Source organism: Stegostoma tigrinum, chromosome 8 (assembly GCF_030684315.1).
Source record: "Stegostoma tigrinum isolate sSteTig4 chromosome 8, sSteTig4.hap1, whole genome shotgun sequence".
NCBI lineage: Eukaryota > Metazoa > Chordata > Chondrichthyes > Orectolobiformes > Stegostomatidae > Stegostoma > Stegostoma tigrinum.
The window spans coordinates 102,428,252-102,445,720 of NC_081361.1; the positions used below are offsets into that span (position 1 = coordinate 102,428,252).

General features: G+C 48.2%; 1 protein-coding gene across 4 annotated transcripts in view; it reads left to right on the plus strand.

Annotated features, from left to right (window-relative positions):
* Positions 1–1,934: 1,934 nt before the first annotated feature.
* Positions 1,935–17,469, plus strand: part of LOC132209911 (netrin-G1-like) — a 141,347-nt gene continuing 125,812 nt past the window's right edge. For all 4 annotated transcript variants that reach the window (XM_059648202.1, XM_059648204.1, XM_059648205.1 and 1 more), the window contains exon 1: positions 1,935–2,539. The gene's annotated coding sequence lies outside the window, so the exon portion shown is untranslated. The remainder of the gene's footprint in view (positions 2,540–17,469) is intronic.

Genomic DNA, 17,469 nt, shown 5'->3' on the forward strand with positions numbered 1-17,469 from the left:
CAGGCTGATTGAAATTCTTTCATCTGGTGTCCTTTCGGCAGGACCTCGTGGTAACTCAGAGTAAGTGAGCTTTCATTTCCATGTCTTTAGTGCACAACAGGTGTGTTCAGTGCCTGAAGTGTCAGGAAAAACTTCCTGCCACAGTAGGGGCTGGGGTCTGGAATGGTCTCCCTCAGGAAAGGTGTACATTCTGAGGGATTAGTGGGGGCGTTCCGAGACTGTGATGGGTGTGTTTTTGGAGCAAGGGGATATCAAGCAAAGCTGGGAAATGTTAATGAGGTACAGATTAGCTGGTGATCTGAGGGAAAGAGAGATTTTTGCAAGTGGTTGAGTGGAACTCACAGATTGCACACTCCTCAGTCTGTATCTTGGAGATTTGACCCCAAACATTTCCCAGGTCATTGAGCACACTTCTGTCCTGTTATTGAAGTCAGTGGCAGTTCCTCACTGGGAGCAGATACAGTGTGCCTATGTTTCTCAGACCTTATCAACTGCATTCATCTCTCTGTCTCTGTCGTGTGATGTGACTTGAGATGGTCATTACTGACTTGGCTTCATCCTCACAGTCTCAGGGATCAGTGAAACCTCATCGACCAGGTGTAAACACAGCACTCGAGAGAGGGAAACAGATCAGTCACAATTCCATGGACACATTAACCTGTATCCTCCCTAAATCCAGTCCATACATCCTTCCCTATCTCTGTAGCATCCTCCAGTCCCTGCATCCCTCCTTATCTCTGTAATCTGTTCAACCCCTACACCCCCTCCCTATCTCTGTAACCTCCTCCAGCCCCTACACCCCCTCCCTATCTCTGTAACCTCCTCCAGCCCCTGCATCCCTCCTTATCTCTGTAACCCCCTCCAGCCCCTACACCCCCTCCCTATCTCTGTAACCTCCTCTAGCCCCTACACCCCCTCCCTATCTCTGTAACCCCCTCCAGCCCCTACACCCCCTCCCTATATCTGTAAACTCCTCCAGCCCCATACCCCTCCCTATATCTGTAAACTCCTCCAGCCCCTATACCCCTCCCTATCTCTGTAACCACCTCCAGCCCCCATACCCCTCCCTATCTCTGTAATCCCCTCCAGCTCCCTACACCCCCTCCCTGTCTCTGTAACCTCCTCCAGCCCCTACACCCCCTCCCTATCTCTGTAAACTCCTCCAGCCCCTACACCCCCTCCCTATTTCTGTAACCACCTCCAGCCCCTACACCCCCTCCCTATCTCTGTAACCTCCTCCAGCCCCTACACCCCTCCCTATCTCTGTAACCTCCTCCAGCCCCTACATCCCCTCCCTATCTCTGTCACCTCCTCCAGCCCCTACACCCCCTCCCTATCTCTGTAACTCCCTCCAGCCCCTACACCCCCTCCCTATCTCTGTCACCCCCTCCAGCCCCTACACCCCCTCCCTATCTCTGTAACCCCCTCCAGCCCCTACACCCCCTCCCTATCTCTGTCACCCCCTCCAGCCCCTACAGCCCCTCCCTATCTCTGTAATCTCCTCCAGCCCCTATACCCCCTCCCTATCTCTGTGACCTCCTCCAGCCCCTACACCCCCTCACTATCTCCATAACCTCTTCCAGCCCCTATGCCCCCTCCCTATCTCTGTAAACTCCTCCAGTCTCTACACCCCCTCCCTACCTCTGTCACATCCTCTAGGCTCTCCATCCCTCTCTGTGTTTCTCACTGACTCATTTTGCTGTGATGCACTTCCCTGTGGCCCTTGTCTGATTTTGAAGTGTGTGGATGGTGCTATATAGATGCAGCATGTTGTTTGCTTTCATTGGAACCCTGTCAGTTCAATGTAAATGTGAATAAAACCAATCAGTGCCGGATGCCATCGAGTCCGTGCCCAATCCTCATGGAGCCCTTAATAAGCAGCAGTCAGAAAGCTGAAGGAGCAGAGTGTGGCAGAACCTTACAGAGACAACCTTCTCCCAGTTCTTTCTCTCTCTCTCTCTCTCTCTCTCTCTCTCTCTCTCTCTCTCTCACACACACACACACACACACACACACACACACACACACACACACACACACTCTCTCAATGAGCTGCACTCTCTGTCTCTCTCTCTCTCTCTCTGTGCACTCTCTCTCTCTCTCACACACACACACACACACACACACACACACACACACACACACACACACACACACACACACACACACACACACACACACACACACACCCCTTGCATTATTTATTAATTCCCAAGGAAGGATTGAGCCAGGATCAACAAGCTTTGATGAAGTGTGACAGCCCGAGGGAGTGAGAGCCAGCGACAGAGCTGAGACAGACCTGTGACAAAGTCACTCTGAAAACCTTCAAACACAAGACCCTCCAGAATTTCAGGCTTCCAGAGCCTTCCAGGGGCAACTGTCCTGTAGCTTATCCATGTCACCTCTTTCCCTCCCTTTCTGTTCCTCGTGGATCCTTTGCAGGGAAACCAGAAGAACCCACGATTTCCAGCACAGTGACTGAGAAAGAGCAGCAGGAGATCAAACTGTCCCATAGAGAAAAGCCCAGGGAGTAATGATGGTAAGTCGAGCTGCTCATCCTCACTGCGTGAATCTCGGGCTGTTGCTCGCTTTCTCTTTCACTGTGTCTCTCTACAACCTGTCTCGTTTCTTCTCTCACCTTCTGTTTCTTAGTCTCCGTCTCTCTCTCTCTCTCTCTGTCTCTCTCTCTCTCCCTTCCTCACAGTCTCTCTCCCTCTAGCTATTACACTGTGTCCCTCATTTCACTGTCTCACATTGTGTTCATTGCTGTTTCTCTTCATCTTTCAAATTCCATCTCTCTCTTTGTCTGCTTCTCTTTCTGTCCATCTCTGTTTCACTCTCTGATTCTCACTCTGATTCTCACTCTCCACCTGCCGCTCTTTTATCTCTCTCTCTCTCTTATTCTCTCTTTCAATCTGTCGCTCTCACTCTCTCTCAGTTTGTCTCATTCTGTCTCCCTTTTGCCTCTGCCACTCACACACACTGTCTCTCTGTTTCCCTCTCACTCTCTCTCTCTCCCTCACACACATGCACACACACACACGCACACAAACACACGTGCACATTTTCACTTGTGAATTTGGTGAATTTGCTTGTTGGACAGTCCCAGGCAGGCAGCATCACCACATTAATAGCTACTGAAACACTTCTATGGTGTCGTCACACCTTAAGTGGAGAGAACCCAATTGCAAAATGTGCACAGCAAGCTCCCACAAATGGCAATGAGACAATGACCAAATGAAAGAGACCATTGTATGTCACAGACAGAATTTATGTGTTCCCTTCACTCAATACGGTGTGAACAGCAGTTCAGGCAGCATCAGAGGAGCTTTGGGGTTTGGGCCCTTCAGCAAGAGGGGGTTTGGGGAAATTAGATGAGATGTAGGTGGGGGTAGTGGGGAGTAGTCATTGGGATGGGTAGGGTGGATAGGTGGGAGTGAAGATGGACAGGTTGTGTAAGGTCAAGGAGGTGTGGATGAGAGGGAGGGTTGGACATGGGATGAGGCCAGGGGTGGGGAGATTTTGAAACTGGTAAAATCCACATTTAGGCCATCGGGCTGTGGGGTCCCAAGTGGAATATGAGGTGCTGCTCCTCCAGTTTGTGGGTGGCATCATTGAGACACTGGAGGAGGCTGAGGATGGGCATGTCACCCAGGGAGTGGGAACGGGGAGTTAAAATGGTTCGCGACTGGAAGATGTTGTTTGTCGGGAACAGAGCACAGTTGCTCTACAAAATGATCACTGAGCCTCCGCTTGGTCTCCCTGATGTAGAGGAGGCCACAACAGGAGCAGCGGATGCAATGTACCAGGTTAGAGGATGTCCAGGTGAACATCTGTTGAATTTGGAAAGATTGTCTTGGCGTTGGACAGACCTGAGGAGCGAGGTGTAGAGGCAGATATAGCACCTCCAGCAGTTGCAGGGAAAAGTGCCAGGGGCTAGTGGGTTTGCTCCAGGTACAGCCTGCCTTTGGCTATTTGGGATTTAAGAGGGATATGTTCACTTACTCCTGATCCCAGCTCCATGTGGTCAGCAGCAAGCTTCAGTGAGTTCAAAAATAAAGAAGTTTATTGGTGAATGTGCAACAATTTATATTTATCTCATTCTCTGATGTACGATCTCCAGTCTCCTTTGAGGCAGGCCTGCAGTGGGTTGGCTTGTTTCGATGCTTTGCAGTTGATGTGAGGGTTTTGTAAAGTAAAGGGATTTCACAAGGTTGTGAGATTTCTCACAGTTGAATTTCTCGGAGGTTGGTCCTCAGCTGAACCTGAAGGTGTAGCAGTCTGTGGGCAGTATCTCTCCGCTCGAATCTCTCACTGTCACGTCAATGTGTTAGTTCCCTTGTCTGGTTGAATTAATGGCAGATATTTTGGTCAATTTCTGGTGGAACTGTTTGCAAACAGTTTCTGTTGGTTTTAAAAGGAGACAGAGAACATGGCAGTCCCTTGTGACTGGTTTGCCAATTCAAAGTGATTTTGCAAACAAAGAGGTTGTGTTTGTGGTGATTCCAATATTCTGTGCTGTGGTCCCACACCTCACAGGTTTCAGACGGTCAGTGTTATTGTTTCTGAATGACTCAGTCCATCTGATGGTCATTACACTTTCTGATTGGTCTCAGAGAAGGGCGTTGACACACATCAGTCTGGGATGTTCCTTTTGTTCCCTTTTGTGACAGGGAACTGGTTTGAATCCACCAACCCTCAAGGGGGCCCTCAATAGTCTATCTTTAACAGCATTTTGTGTCCAGTTTTTAAAGTATTAACAAAAATCACATCATAAACTGGGACCTGGAACAGCACTGACATTATGGGCTGAATGGTCCCTTTCTTGAGGGAATTGAGGAAGCTGATTTCCAACAGTGCTTTGTGTTAAAATGTATTTATGAACCCCACACCACCAATCTCTCTCTCACACTGTAAATTCTCAACAGAACGAATAACTGATTCGCAATAAACTGGTTCGCAACAAACTACTGCACCTCCCAGTCGTGAACCATTTCAAATCCCCCTCCCATTCCTCAGACGACATGTCCATCATGGGCCTCCTGCAGTGCCACAATGATGCCACCCGAAGGTTGCAGGAACAGCAACTCATATTCCGCTTGGGAACCCTGCAGCCCAATAGTATCAATGTGGATTTCACAAGCTTCAAAATCTCCCCACCCCCCACCATATCCCAAAACCAGACCAGTTCTTCCCCTCCCCCCACCGCATCCCAAAACCAGCCCAGCCTGTCTCTGCCTCCCTAACCTGTTCTTCTTCTCACCCATCCCTTCCTCCCACCGGAAGCTGCACCTCCATTTCCTACCTACTAACCTCATCCCACCTCCTTGACCTGTCCGTTTTCCCTGGACTGACCTATCCCCTCCCTACCTCCCCACCTATACTCTCTCCACCTATCTTCTTTTCTCTCCATCTTCGGTCCGCCTCCCCCTCTCTCCCTATTTACTCCAGTTACCTCTCCCCATCCCCCGCTCTGATGAAGGGTCGAGGCCCGAAACGTCAGCTTTTGTGCTCCTGAGATGCTGCTTGGCCTGCTGTGTTCATCCAGCTTCACACTTTGTTATATTGGATTCTCCAGCATCTGCAGTTCCCATTATCTCTGAATCACTGAGAAAGATGATTTACTGTTTATGATTGGCTGATCTGATGGCCTCTTCTCCCTTTCCTGCCCCTTCCCACCCCTTCCCCCTGCACACTCCCAATAACCGTTGACCCCTCATTGAACAAAACGCTGTCTAACTTGGAATTTCTTGAATGATCCAGCCTGTATGTTCTCTGGGGAAGAGAATTCCACAGAATTCCTCTTGCCAGATGTTGCTGTGATGAGCTGGGTCAGTGAGGTCCCTGCACAAATGTTCCAAATGTGTTTACTGAGTGGGATAATGATGTCTCCCTCAATGCCCAGCCTCACCTGATGCCTGGAAATGTGACGCTATCCTGCAGTCTCAAATGCAGTGGGATCTCCCTCAGAGGCAGCTGGATGGACAGCTTCGAATTCTGTCTCCTATCGATCAGGGAGAGAGCCAGCTGTGCCCAATGGCATGTTGAAGCTGCAAAACCTCATCTCCATGAAAGAGCTTTCACACGATCTCTCTGAAAGAGGAGCTCCCAGCTCACACCAGGCCACTGGCTGAGACCTGACGAGGGAACACTCTGCTTCTGACTGATGTCTCTTCCAGGCTCCCACACTCAGCACATGGGAGACAGTGGGGATCCTCACTGACTTTCCAGCTCTCAGCTCATCATCTTCCCCAGCTCCTGATCATCTGTTTGTTGATTCTCAGGCAGAGAGAGAGAGTACATCGATCTGGAGGAGGAAGTGTCAGCTCCAAACCTGCTGACAAATGGCTGCATATCAAAGGGTTCAAAGCACTTTCCACAAAAGTGGGGCCTATCAGGAATGTGCCAGCACCTGGTCTTTCAGAAGAGCTGGCTGCTCGTTTCCTGCCCTTTCCTCTTCATCATTTTCAAAGACTTGGGCTTTGGCACAGAAAGATCCCATAGCAATGTTTTGGGGAAGTATTTGATTCTATCATCGATTGAGGGAGGAGCTTTAGCCACGGCCCCAAGTCAAATCTCTGCCTCAGGACAAACACTCCCATTGGGCAATGGATGGTCACCTGGTCAGAACATCACCTGACTGTCTGCTCCAGAGGAGAGGACATCCCATAATACTCAGAGTCTGGCGTGTGGTTTGTGCTCACAAGCTCCTGTCCTGTTGGGAAGAGTATTCATGTGAGCCAGTGAAACCCAACCTGTCCATTCCGTGAGAGTCTCTCACTGCCAGCCCTTGATCCCATCCAGAGAGCGGGACAAAGGGTCTCAGTTCCCAATGCCCTGCTCTCTCATCAGTCCGGAACTCCAAAGGCCCAGTCAGACAGGAAGCAGGAACATCACCATCGCAATCTGGTTCCAGAAACATTGCGACTCTATCCCTGATGAACTCTGTCAGCATCTGAATTACTTGGGGCTGGTCAAACAGAGCACGAAGGGCCACTCCTGGTGAAGTGAGAACAGGCAAGATCATTGTCCTGCCAGGAACAGCTCAGGAGACAATGCCGATGGATTTTGTACCTGAGTGGGATCAGGCTCTGTATTAACAGGAGCAATTCCCTCAGCACTGACCCTCCGACAGTGCGGCGCTCCCTCAGTACTGACCCTCTGACAGTGTGGCACTCCCTCAGCACTGACCCTCCGCTAGTGCGGCTCTCCCTCAGCGCTGACCCTCCGACAGTGCGGCGCTCCCACAGCGCTGACCCTCTGACAGTGTGGCTCTGCCTCAGTACTGTATTAGCACTATTGTCCTGGATGTGAAAGTCCGGTCTCTGGATGGGATTTGAACCCACAACCTGGTGGCTCTTGGGTAAGCCCCCTCCCCACTGTGCCACGGCTGATGACAATTCAGTGTTTGATTGGATGACTCTGTTCAATGACACTTTGGAAATGAAGCAATCTCTGGCCCTGTCACAAAAGTAGGTTTGCTGTTGAAAGGAGGTTTGCTGTCCCTGAAAGCAGCGGCAACTTGTTGGAAGAGCCCACTGACTGGGGGAGAGTTGAGACAGAGCAAGAGATTCATCGAGCCCTTCATTCACTCTCACTTGGTTTCGGCGAATGTGGACAGGACAGTGATGGAGAACGTGGCTTTCTCCTCATTGGAAACAAATTGGGTTTTGGTAACATTGGCTCGACAGGCAGATGGAATGATTGAAACTTTAATTTGGGTTAATTAGGGTGAGAGAGCTCTGTGTCACAGGATGTACTTTATCTTGTGGTTCAATACGAGGGAAATGAGCCGGGACTCGAAGGGAAGTAGAAATCGATGAGGAGTATTGAGTGATTGTGGGCTGATGTGGGTCATTGCAGGCTGTGGCAGTGATCTATATCTGGGAGAAATTCCTCGGTCATTGGCACAAAGTGTCATCAGTTTAGCTGGACAATTGCTCTCTCCTTCTGTGTGTCCGTCTGTCTCTTTGAGTGTGTGTCTCTAAAAGGGTCAGAAATCACATTAGACCAGCTTATGGTCCAACAGGTTTCTTTGAAAACACAAGCTTTTAGAGTCTTCCTCCTCCTTCAGGTGTAATTGAGAGAGGTAGCATCAGAGACAGGATTTATAAGTAAAAGATCAAACGGTCACACCACTCTCAATGTACTAAACACAACGAAGAAGCTGTTAAATCTTGGATATTTTACTTGTAAATCCTGTCTGATGCTCCCTCTCTCTCATTCACACCTGAAGAAGGAGCAGTAAGATTCTGAAAGCTTGTGATTTCTAATAAACCTGTTGCACTATAACCTGGTGTTGTGTGACTTCTGACCGTGTCCACTCGTGTCCAACACCGGCACCTGCACATCATCCATAAAAGGGAAGCAGGGATGTGAGCCCCTTTTGAAACGACAATTTAGGCCCCAGTTGGAATATTCTGATCAATTCACAGAAACGGAAGTGTTCTGCATTGATGAGTTAGGATAGAATAAATCAGGAGAAAGTGCTTGCAGGGGCAGGAGGGTCAGTGATGAGGGAATCGGGGAAGGTACCAGAGGGCAAGTCATTCTCCTACTCATCTGTCTTTGGGTCGTCTCCAGGTGAGGAGGGTGAGTTCAGGGGAGGGGAGTAGAGAGACCGACCCAGGCTGTGTGTTGCACTGACAGTGATCGAGCAGCTGTTGGAACGACCCATGTCGGGGTGATCCTTATTGCTGCTGCTGGCTCTCTCTCTCTCTCATTGATCCTTGCAACAACACACACACAACATTGCAGCTTCAGAAATCAGGCTGAATGTCACTGGCCTGGGCTTGAGCAGGGAATGAAAGAGTCTGCAGAGAGGGTGAGATGTAGAAAGGCTGGGAGGAAGATGGTGTGAAGCAGAAAGCCCAGCATGGAGCAGGTGGGCCGAATGGCCAGTTTCTGCACTGGAACTTGTTTGTGAAGAGCCAGTGTTGGAAACTGCCTGATTTCCATTTGCTGATTCAGGAGTGGGGACAGCCAATGAATACATCACCTTCATTAACAATTAACCAGCATCTCCTGGGAATCGTGATCAGGATGAAATCATTACAGGAATTCGATAATGGGAGAATTGTAGTTTATGGATTGCAGCCTGATCAATAAAATGCTTAGAAAACAGATTCTGCTCCTTCAGACTTTATTGCATAAATTAGTCAACTGCAACCTCAGGGAATCTGAATGAATCTTGGTCCATGAATTTAATGCAGCTATTGGCGTTCAGCTTCAGAACTTTATCCAACAAGGTTTAAATATTATTTGATTTCATTTCTGTCATTCTTTAAACCTCAGTAATAAATATTGTGGCACTTTTCCTGATGTCATTCTCCAGTCACCATCAACCCAAAATGCCCCGATTCACGCTGGCAACTGGGCAGGAGCAGGTTTTCTGGTAAGGGGCCAGTCAGAGAACAGAGTTCGTGGGAATTTGTTCCATTGCCTGTGAGCATCACTGGCCGACCCTAATTACCCCTGAGGGGTGGGGGTGAGATCCCGCCTTGAACTGCTACAGGCCATTTGCTGTGGGTTGATCCGCAATGTCATTAGGGAGGGTATTCCTGGATATCACATCACCACGTGTTATTCATCACTCTCACAGGCTCCTCACATTAAAACAAACACCCACCCAGCAATGCCCTTGTACATTAACCTGATGGGATTCACTCTGCCCTCCTGGCAGATGATGGGATTCACTCTGCCCTCCTGGCAGATGATGGGATTCACGCTTTCCTCCAGGCAGATGATGGGATTCACTCTGCCCTCCTGGCAGATGATGGCATTCACTCTGCTCTCCAGGCAGATGATGGCATTCACTCTGCCCTCCAGGAAGACTTCCAGATACCTTCCCGTACTTCCTGTCTGTATCTGAATCCCCTCCCAACAACGTCGATGCTGTGTGACCGGGAGAAAAGGTGTTGGAGCTTCCCCAGGATGGGAGGGCAGCCCAGAGATTTCAGGTGGGCATTTACTCAAATGTGAAAAGTGTAGTAAACTCAAAAGCTGTCTCAGGGCGGAGTGGAGGGAGAAGAGTTGAGGAGGGAGGAGAGGGAGAATGGAGGATGGGGGTAGGAACAGAGGAGGTGCGAGGACAGGTTAGGAAGAGAGAGCAGGGGCAGGGGAGGAGAGTGTTGAGGGAAGTAGGTAAGGATGAAAGGAACGGGAAAAGACAGGGGAGATGGGAGGGAGCCGGGGGATAGGACGCTGGCGAGCATGTGGACTGTGTGCTGATTGAATCAGGAGTGTGTGAGGACTGGAAGGAAATTTTGTTGAGGTGTGTGTTGTTGGGAGGGAAGTGTGAAGGCGCCAGGAATGGTGGGTCATTCAGCAGGGAGCTGCTATCAGGGGCGTTACAAAGCTGATGGTCTTCAGATACATGAATGGGCAGGGAGCAGAGGGATACAGATCCTTGGAAAATAGGCAACAAGTTTATACAGAGGATCTGGATGGCGCAGGCTTGGAGGGCCGAAGGGCCTGATCCTGTGCTGTAATTTTCTTTGTTCTTTGTTCATGTTCTTTTGTCTTTTATTGATATTTTTCTGTTGCTATTGCATGGTACACACATTCCTGGGAGGCTGACCCCCTCATTGTGATGAGATTTACATTCTGGGAATGTGGAGCTTGTTATTCGCTCACTGTCCTTTGGCCCAGGTTGTGAATAACACAGCAATCAGTTCCCATCCAAAGTCCTGGGGAAGATCAGCAAAGTGCTGTGGGAATGCAAGGAGAATGAAGAGAAGGACAAAAATTTGGATCAGTGAGAGGGGGATTTGGAAATATTCCTTCAGTCCATGGCATGGTCCTCCTGAGAAATGTCCTCACTGCAACAGATCAAGGTGAGGATGAGAAAAGGGGAAATGATTGGAAACATTTCCAGTGCATTTAAAGGTGAAGATGTGATGTAAGGCAGAGGGATAAATAATAACCCCCTGAGCGCTGACTCTCCGACAGTGCGGCCCTCCCTCAGTACTGACCCTCCGACAGTGCGGCGGTCCCTCAGTACTGACCCTCCGACAGTGCGGCGGTCCCTCAGTACTGACCCTCCGACAGTGCGGCGGTCCCTCAGTACTGACCCTCTGACAGTGTGACACTCCCTCAGTACTGACCCTCTGACAGTGCGACACTCCCTCAGTTCTGACCCTCCGACAGCGCGGCGCTCCCTCAGTACTGACCCTCTGACAGTGTGGCACTCCCTCAGTACTGACCCTCTGACAGTGCGGCACTCCCTCAGCACTGACCTCTGACAGTGTGGCACTCCCTCAGTACTGACCCTCCGATAGTGCAGCGCTCCCTCAGTACTGACCCTCTGACAGTGCGGCACTCCCTCAGTACTGACCCTCTGACAGTGCGGCACTCCCTCAGTACTGACCCTCTGACAGTGCGACACTCCCTTGGTACTGACCCTCTGACAGTGCGGCACTCCCTCAGTACTGACCCTCTGACAGTGCGGCACTCCCTCAGTACTGACCCTCTGACAGTGCTGCACTCCCTCAGTACTGACCCTCTGACAGTGCGGCACTCCCTCAGTACTGACCCTCTGACAGTGCGGCACTCCCTCAGTACTGACCCTCTGACAGTGTGGCATTCCCTCAGCACTGACGCTCTGACAGTGCGGCACTCCCTCAGCACTGACCCTCTGACAGTGTGGCATTCCCTCAGCACTGACCCTCTGACAGTGTGGCATTCCCTCAGCACTGACGCTCTGGGTGTAATCTGTAATGATCATCTTGAGTCTGTGAGGTGACCATTCTAATTGTGTTTTTCCCAGTTGAACAATGAAGTGGACATGGTTTGGAACGCTGCACTCAGGGTCAGTCTCCACAGGAGAGTTTCCCCGAGATTCCTGATCCAGGTGTGTTTTGTAAACCCACATTGGTTTAGATGAAGTGATTGAATGTGCGGAGTGAGGTTGTGATCACTCACTGAATCATATTGAGTTTTTACAGGGAGTTTGTGCGGAGAGTTTCCTGTCCAGCTAACAGTGTTTCTACAAACCATCTGCGAGGTTCCTGAACTTTATCGACAGACTCTCAGTCAGTGAGAAGCTCAATCTTCTCTTCCATTGAACAGCTTTCTCAGTGATGTGTTTACAGAGTGTGGTCTGACATATTTGTGTTGTGACCACAAAGTGGATGTATTTGATCTCCTAAACCACTGTCCTGCCTCATTTAAAGAGAGATCAGCTCACAACCAGCTGCAGGATTAGATTCAACACATCACCTCACAATGGGGTTTGCCTTTTGCCCTTCACTGTTTATCTCTGTTACTGGATTCTCTTTGTCAAAACGTGGTTGAAGGATAAACACTCAGACGGGAGGATGGGATTGTGATTCTCTACAATGTCAGATTAATGACTATGGGTAATGTCGAGGAAGATTAGGGAACATGTGACAGGACTCAGTTTTCAGTCAAGGCTCACACAGTCATTCCCAGCTGTAAAGGAGTCAGTTTACATGGATTCAGACAAAATTATGACATTCTTCCTGCGGATGAAACAGCTCGAGTTGTCAACGCCTCATCCACCACCTTCGACATTCCGTCCCTCCAGCACCGACACACAACAGCAGCAATGTGCCCATTTTACAAGTTGCACCACAGCAACTCACCAAGGATTGCTTCAGCATCCACCTCCCATCCTTACAGATCCCTCACTCCCAATGAGAGAAACACGGTGAGTAGATCCTTCCCTCCCAGTGAGAGACAGACAGTGAGCTGTTCCCTACTGTTCGCTCCCTCTGTACTAACTAACCCTTTACCCAGCGTAATACATCACCCATGGCCCCATGAGCCCTTCCTTTCTATTTTAATCCTTTTTGTCGTCTTATCAAATTCCTTTTGGAAATCCCAATATCCCTTTACTTACTGTTTCACCTTCATCTGTTTGAGTTTCATATTTGAACATCTCTCATAGCTCTATCAAACTTGATTTCTGTTTTGTGAAATGTCATGGCTGAGAATTATGGAAATCCTACCACATGGAAGCAGACCATTCAGCTCATCAAGTCGACACCAACCCTCAGAAAGCATTGCACTCCACTTATCCTATCCCTGTAACCCTGCATTTCCCATGGCCAACCCACCTAACCTACAAATCTTTGGACAAGGAGCAGAAACCCACACAGACATGGGGAAAATGAATAAACTCTACAGAGTCACCAGAGGCTGGAATCAAACCTGGGTCCCAAGTGCCATGAGGCAGCAGTGCTAACCACTGAGCACTGCACCACACAGACCAGGCTTGGTCTGTTCAGATTGATTTTCTAAGTATACTGTTACAACTTCCTCCAATGATAGATTCTAGCATTTTCCTGATATCAGGCTGACTGGTCTAATTCTTGTTTTCTCTCACTCTCTGTTATTTCTTGAATGTTGGTGTCACATTTGTTTGTTTACAATCTGCTGGGAACATTCCAGAATCCAGGGAATGTTGGACATCACAGGCAGAGAACCCACGTCCTCTGCAGCGCTCTCTTTCAAACCAGTGTGTCTCATCCTTCAGTGACAAGTGACGAGTCGTGTCCCGCAGGGGTTCAGCGCTGAGGCCGCAGCTGTTCACCTTATATATTAATGATCTGGATGAAGGGACTGGGGGCATTCTGGCGAAGTTTGCCGATGATATGAAGATAGGTGGGCAGGCTGGTAGTACTGGGGAGGTGGGGAGGCTGCAGAAAGATTTAGACCTTCAGGAGAGTGGACCAGGAAATGGCTGATGAAATTCAAAGTGAGTAAATGTGAGGTTTTGCACTTTGGAAAAAAGAATACAGGCATGGACTATTTTCTAAATGGTGAGAAAATTCATAAAGCCGAAGTACAAAGGGATCTGGGAGTGCTAGTCCAGGATTCTCTAAAGGTTAACTTGCATTTTGAGTCTGTGATTGATTAAGAAAGCAAATGTTATGTTGTCATTTATCTCAAGAGGGTTGGAATATAAAAGCAGCGATGTGCTTCTGAGGCTTTATAAAGCTCCAGTTAGGCCCCATTTAGAATACTGTGTCCAATTTTGGGCCCCACACCTCAGGAAGCACATACTGGCCCTGGAGCGTGTCCAGCGGAGATTCACACGGATGATCCCTGGAATGGTAGGTTTAACATATGATGAACGGCTGAGGATCCTGGGATTGTACTCATTAGAGTTTAGAAGGTTGAGTGGAGATCTAATAGAAACATATAGGATAGTGCATGGCTTAGAAGGGGTGGACGCTAGGAAGTTGTTTCCGTTAGGCGGGGAGACTAGGACCCGTAGGCACAGCCTTAAAATTAGAGGGGGTAAATTTAAAACTGAAATGAGACGACATTTCTTCAGCCAGAGAGTGGTGGGCTTGTAGAATTCATTGCCACAGAGTGCAGTGGAGGCCGGGACGTTAAATGTCTTCAAGGCAGAGATTGATAATTTCTTGATCTCTGCAAGGAATCAAAGTCTACGGGGAGAGTGCGGGTAAATGGAGTTGAAATGTCCACCAGTCATGATTAAATGGCGGAGTGGACTCGATGGGCCAAATGGCCTTACTTCCATTCCTATGTTTTTTTATGGTCTTACCGTCTTATAGTTCCTGGAGATTTCCCCAATTTCAGTGCCGCCCAGTTTCTCTGAGGGTCTTTGTCTCTGCTGATATTAATGATCTGAATTCCCCTGTTTTTATCATTCCCAGATTCCACTCTACTTCTGACTAATTGCTGTCGTCTGTCTTGAAGACAGATCTAAGATATTTCTATTGTCTCGATAAGTCAGAGTGAACAGGTGTTCTGAGAATGGTCACTGGACCTAAAACGTTAACTCTGATTTCTCTGCACAGATGCTGCCAGACCTGCTGAGCTTTATCAGCTATTTCAAGTTTCTTTTTCCAATGTCCAGCAGCTGCAGTTCTTTTGGGTTTTTTAAAAAAATCATGTTTTGTCAATATCTGTTTCCCATGCCTCATGATAATTTCTGCTCTGTCTGTTTATAAGGGGCTGATATTTACTCTGCTCATTTCTATAAACTTGATCATGTTCTTCCAATCTGCTTTTATCATCCTGGCTCATTTAATCTCCTAATTCTATTTTGCTTCTTTTTATTAATGTTTGATGGCCCTTTGCTGGGTTATAAATCCCAATCCTCAGGCTGACTTCTGCTCTTTGCAACATTATAAACAACTTCTTTTAATCTAAAACTAAATGACATTTCCAAAACGAGCTAATAATTTCTTGCTTAATCATAGAATCCCTACAGTTTAGAAGCAGACCATTCAACTCACTATGGCCACACCATCTCACCGAAGACCATCCCGCCCAGACCGACCCCATCCCATTAACTCTACATTTCCTGTGGCCAATTCACCGAGGCTGCACATTTTTTGACTGTGTGAGGAAACCTGCACAGACACAGGGAGAATGTGCAAACTCCTCCACACAGTCACCCAATCCTGGAATCAAACCCAGGGCTCTGGCACAGTGAGGTAGTAGTGAGCCACTGAGCGTTCAGCCCATCAAAGTAACAATTGTTACAGGACTGATACAACCATTCAGAGCTGCATTTTCTGATCTCCACCCAAACTGATTCCACGAGAAGACTTTTTGAGCCTCGATCCTTTCTCCCTAAAGTTCTTAATTCGTCCTTTACTTTCAGGGGCACACATCCTCCTTCCTCATTCAGTCTGTCTTTCTGAGAGCTTATGTGCCTGGGGCATGAATTGTCCCATCTTGATAACTTTCTAACGATGTCGCTGTATAAGTGATTTCTCTAGACCATTCTGTCCTGTTTTTGCTGCTGTCCACTCACATTCTGTGCATTCACTCCATGAGTCTTTCATTTCATTCTCACAAGTCCTCGCATGGACCTTATTTGCTGATGTGTTATTACTGTCCATCTCTCGGTCTCTTCCTGTGTCAATGTGTTTGTCCAATCCACACCTGGATTAGATGAGCCATCAATATGAAATGATTAAGATGGGACTCTATTTCTCAGTTAGCTCAGAGAATGTTATTGTCTCCTCAGCCTGTGGGAGAGTGAAGCTTCATTGAAAGATTAAAAACTGAAGTCCAATTCTCGCTGAAACACAAAGCAATAGGAAAGGAGAAGGAGCTCAGGGCTGAGCAGAGTGAGTTTCTAAATGGAAATAAGGATCTAATTGAGTGACAGCCTCACAGTTTTCCATCCAGGAACACAGCCGTTCCCGGTGGAACACATTCCTCAATCCTGATGATTGTGAAATGTTGGATTTCTTCAAAAATCAGGTTGGGGAGTTGAAGGTGATTGGTCAGTTATCCAGTTGTAAGTGAGTTCCTGACACTGAAGACTTGCTGGAACAGCCAGTGATCTGGGATCCAGTCTGAGGATTACTGAATGATCCCCCACTGGCCCCAAGGGTGGGATTACAGTAGGACAGGGCTCTTTACTAAGCTGAAAAAGCGGAACCTCAGGGAACATAGATTTAATCAAGAATGTTGCAGCCATTCAGAGTATCATATATTGCATAATGAGGCCATGCAGCCCATCTCATCTATGCTAGTTTGGAGACACAGCACCCAATTCTTCCTGTACCCCTGCTTTTCCCCATGATACTGGGCACCATTCCCTTTCATATTTTCAATTCCATTTGGAGTGAGGTGACAGGCTGGGAGGATAATTCAGGAACAGGAGAAGACCATTCTGCCCCTCAAGCCTATTCCACCAGGAAATTAGATCAAAACTGACCTGGATCTCCGCCCCATTTCACTGGCCTTACTCCAAATACCTTTTATCGTGCCCCAGCTGTGACAGTAAATCTCACTCTGAGTCAGGAGCTCATCAGTCTCATGGTTCAAGTGAAGATTTCAACTCAGACCCTGTCTGTCTTCTCACTTGAACAGGAATATTCCCAGGGCAATGATAGATAAAGGAGCCGGGCAGATTCATCTAATGAATTGATGAATATTCATCTCTCAATCAGCACAGAAACAGGCCCTTCGGCTCCCCATGTCCATGCTGATCAACAAACACCAGACTATACTCATCCAGTTTTGCCTGCACTTGATCCTGAGCCGACTATGTCCCATAATTGTTTACAATTTGCACAGAAGACTTAGAGTTGGTGACCAAATATAGTGTTGAAGTTCATAGATATCATTGAAATGAGTGATAGAACAAAGTGTGCGGAGGACACGAAGTCTGGAGAGGGATATGACTGGTCAAGTGAATGGGCAAGGGTCTGGCAGGTGGAATACAATATTGGTAAAGGTGAGATCATAAATTTTGGTCGGAATAACAGCAAAAAGGACGATCATTTAAATGGTAAAAATTTGCAGCATGCTGATGTGCTGGGCGCCCTGAGTGCCCTTGTGTTTGAATCACAAGTTGGTTTGCAGGTGTAGCAGGTAATTAAGAAGGCAAATGTACTATTGTCCTTCATTGCAAGAGGGATTGAGTTTAAAAGCAGAGAGATTATGTTGCGGCTGTACAAGGTGCTGGTGAGGCCACACTTAGAGTACTGTGATAACAAGGTGTGGAGCTGG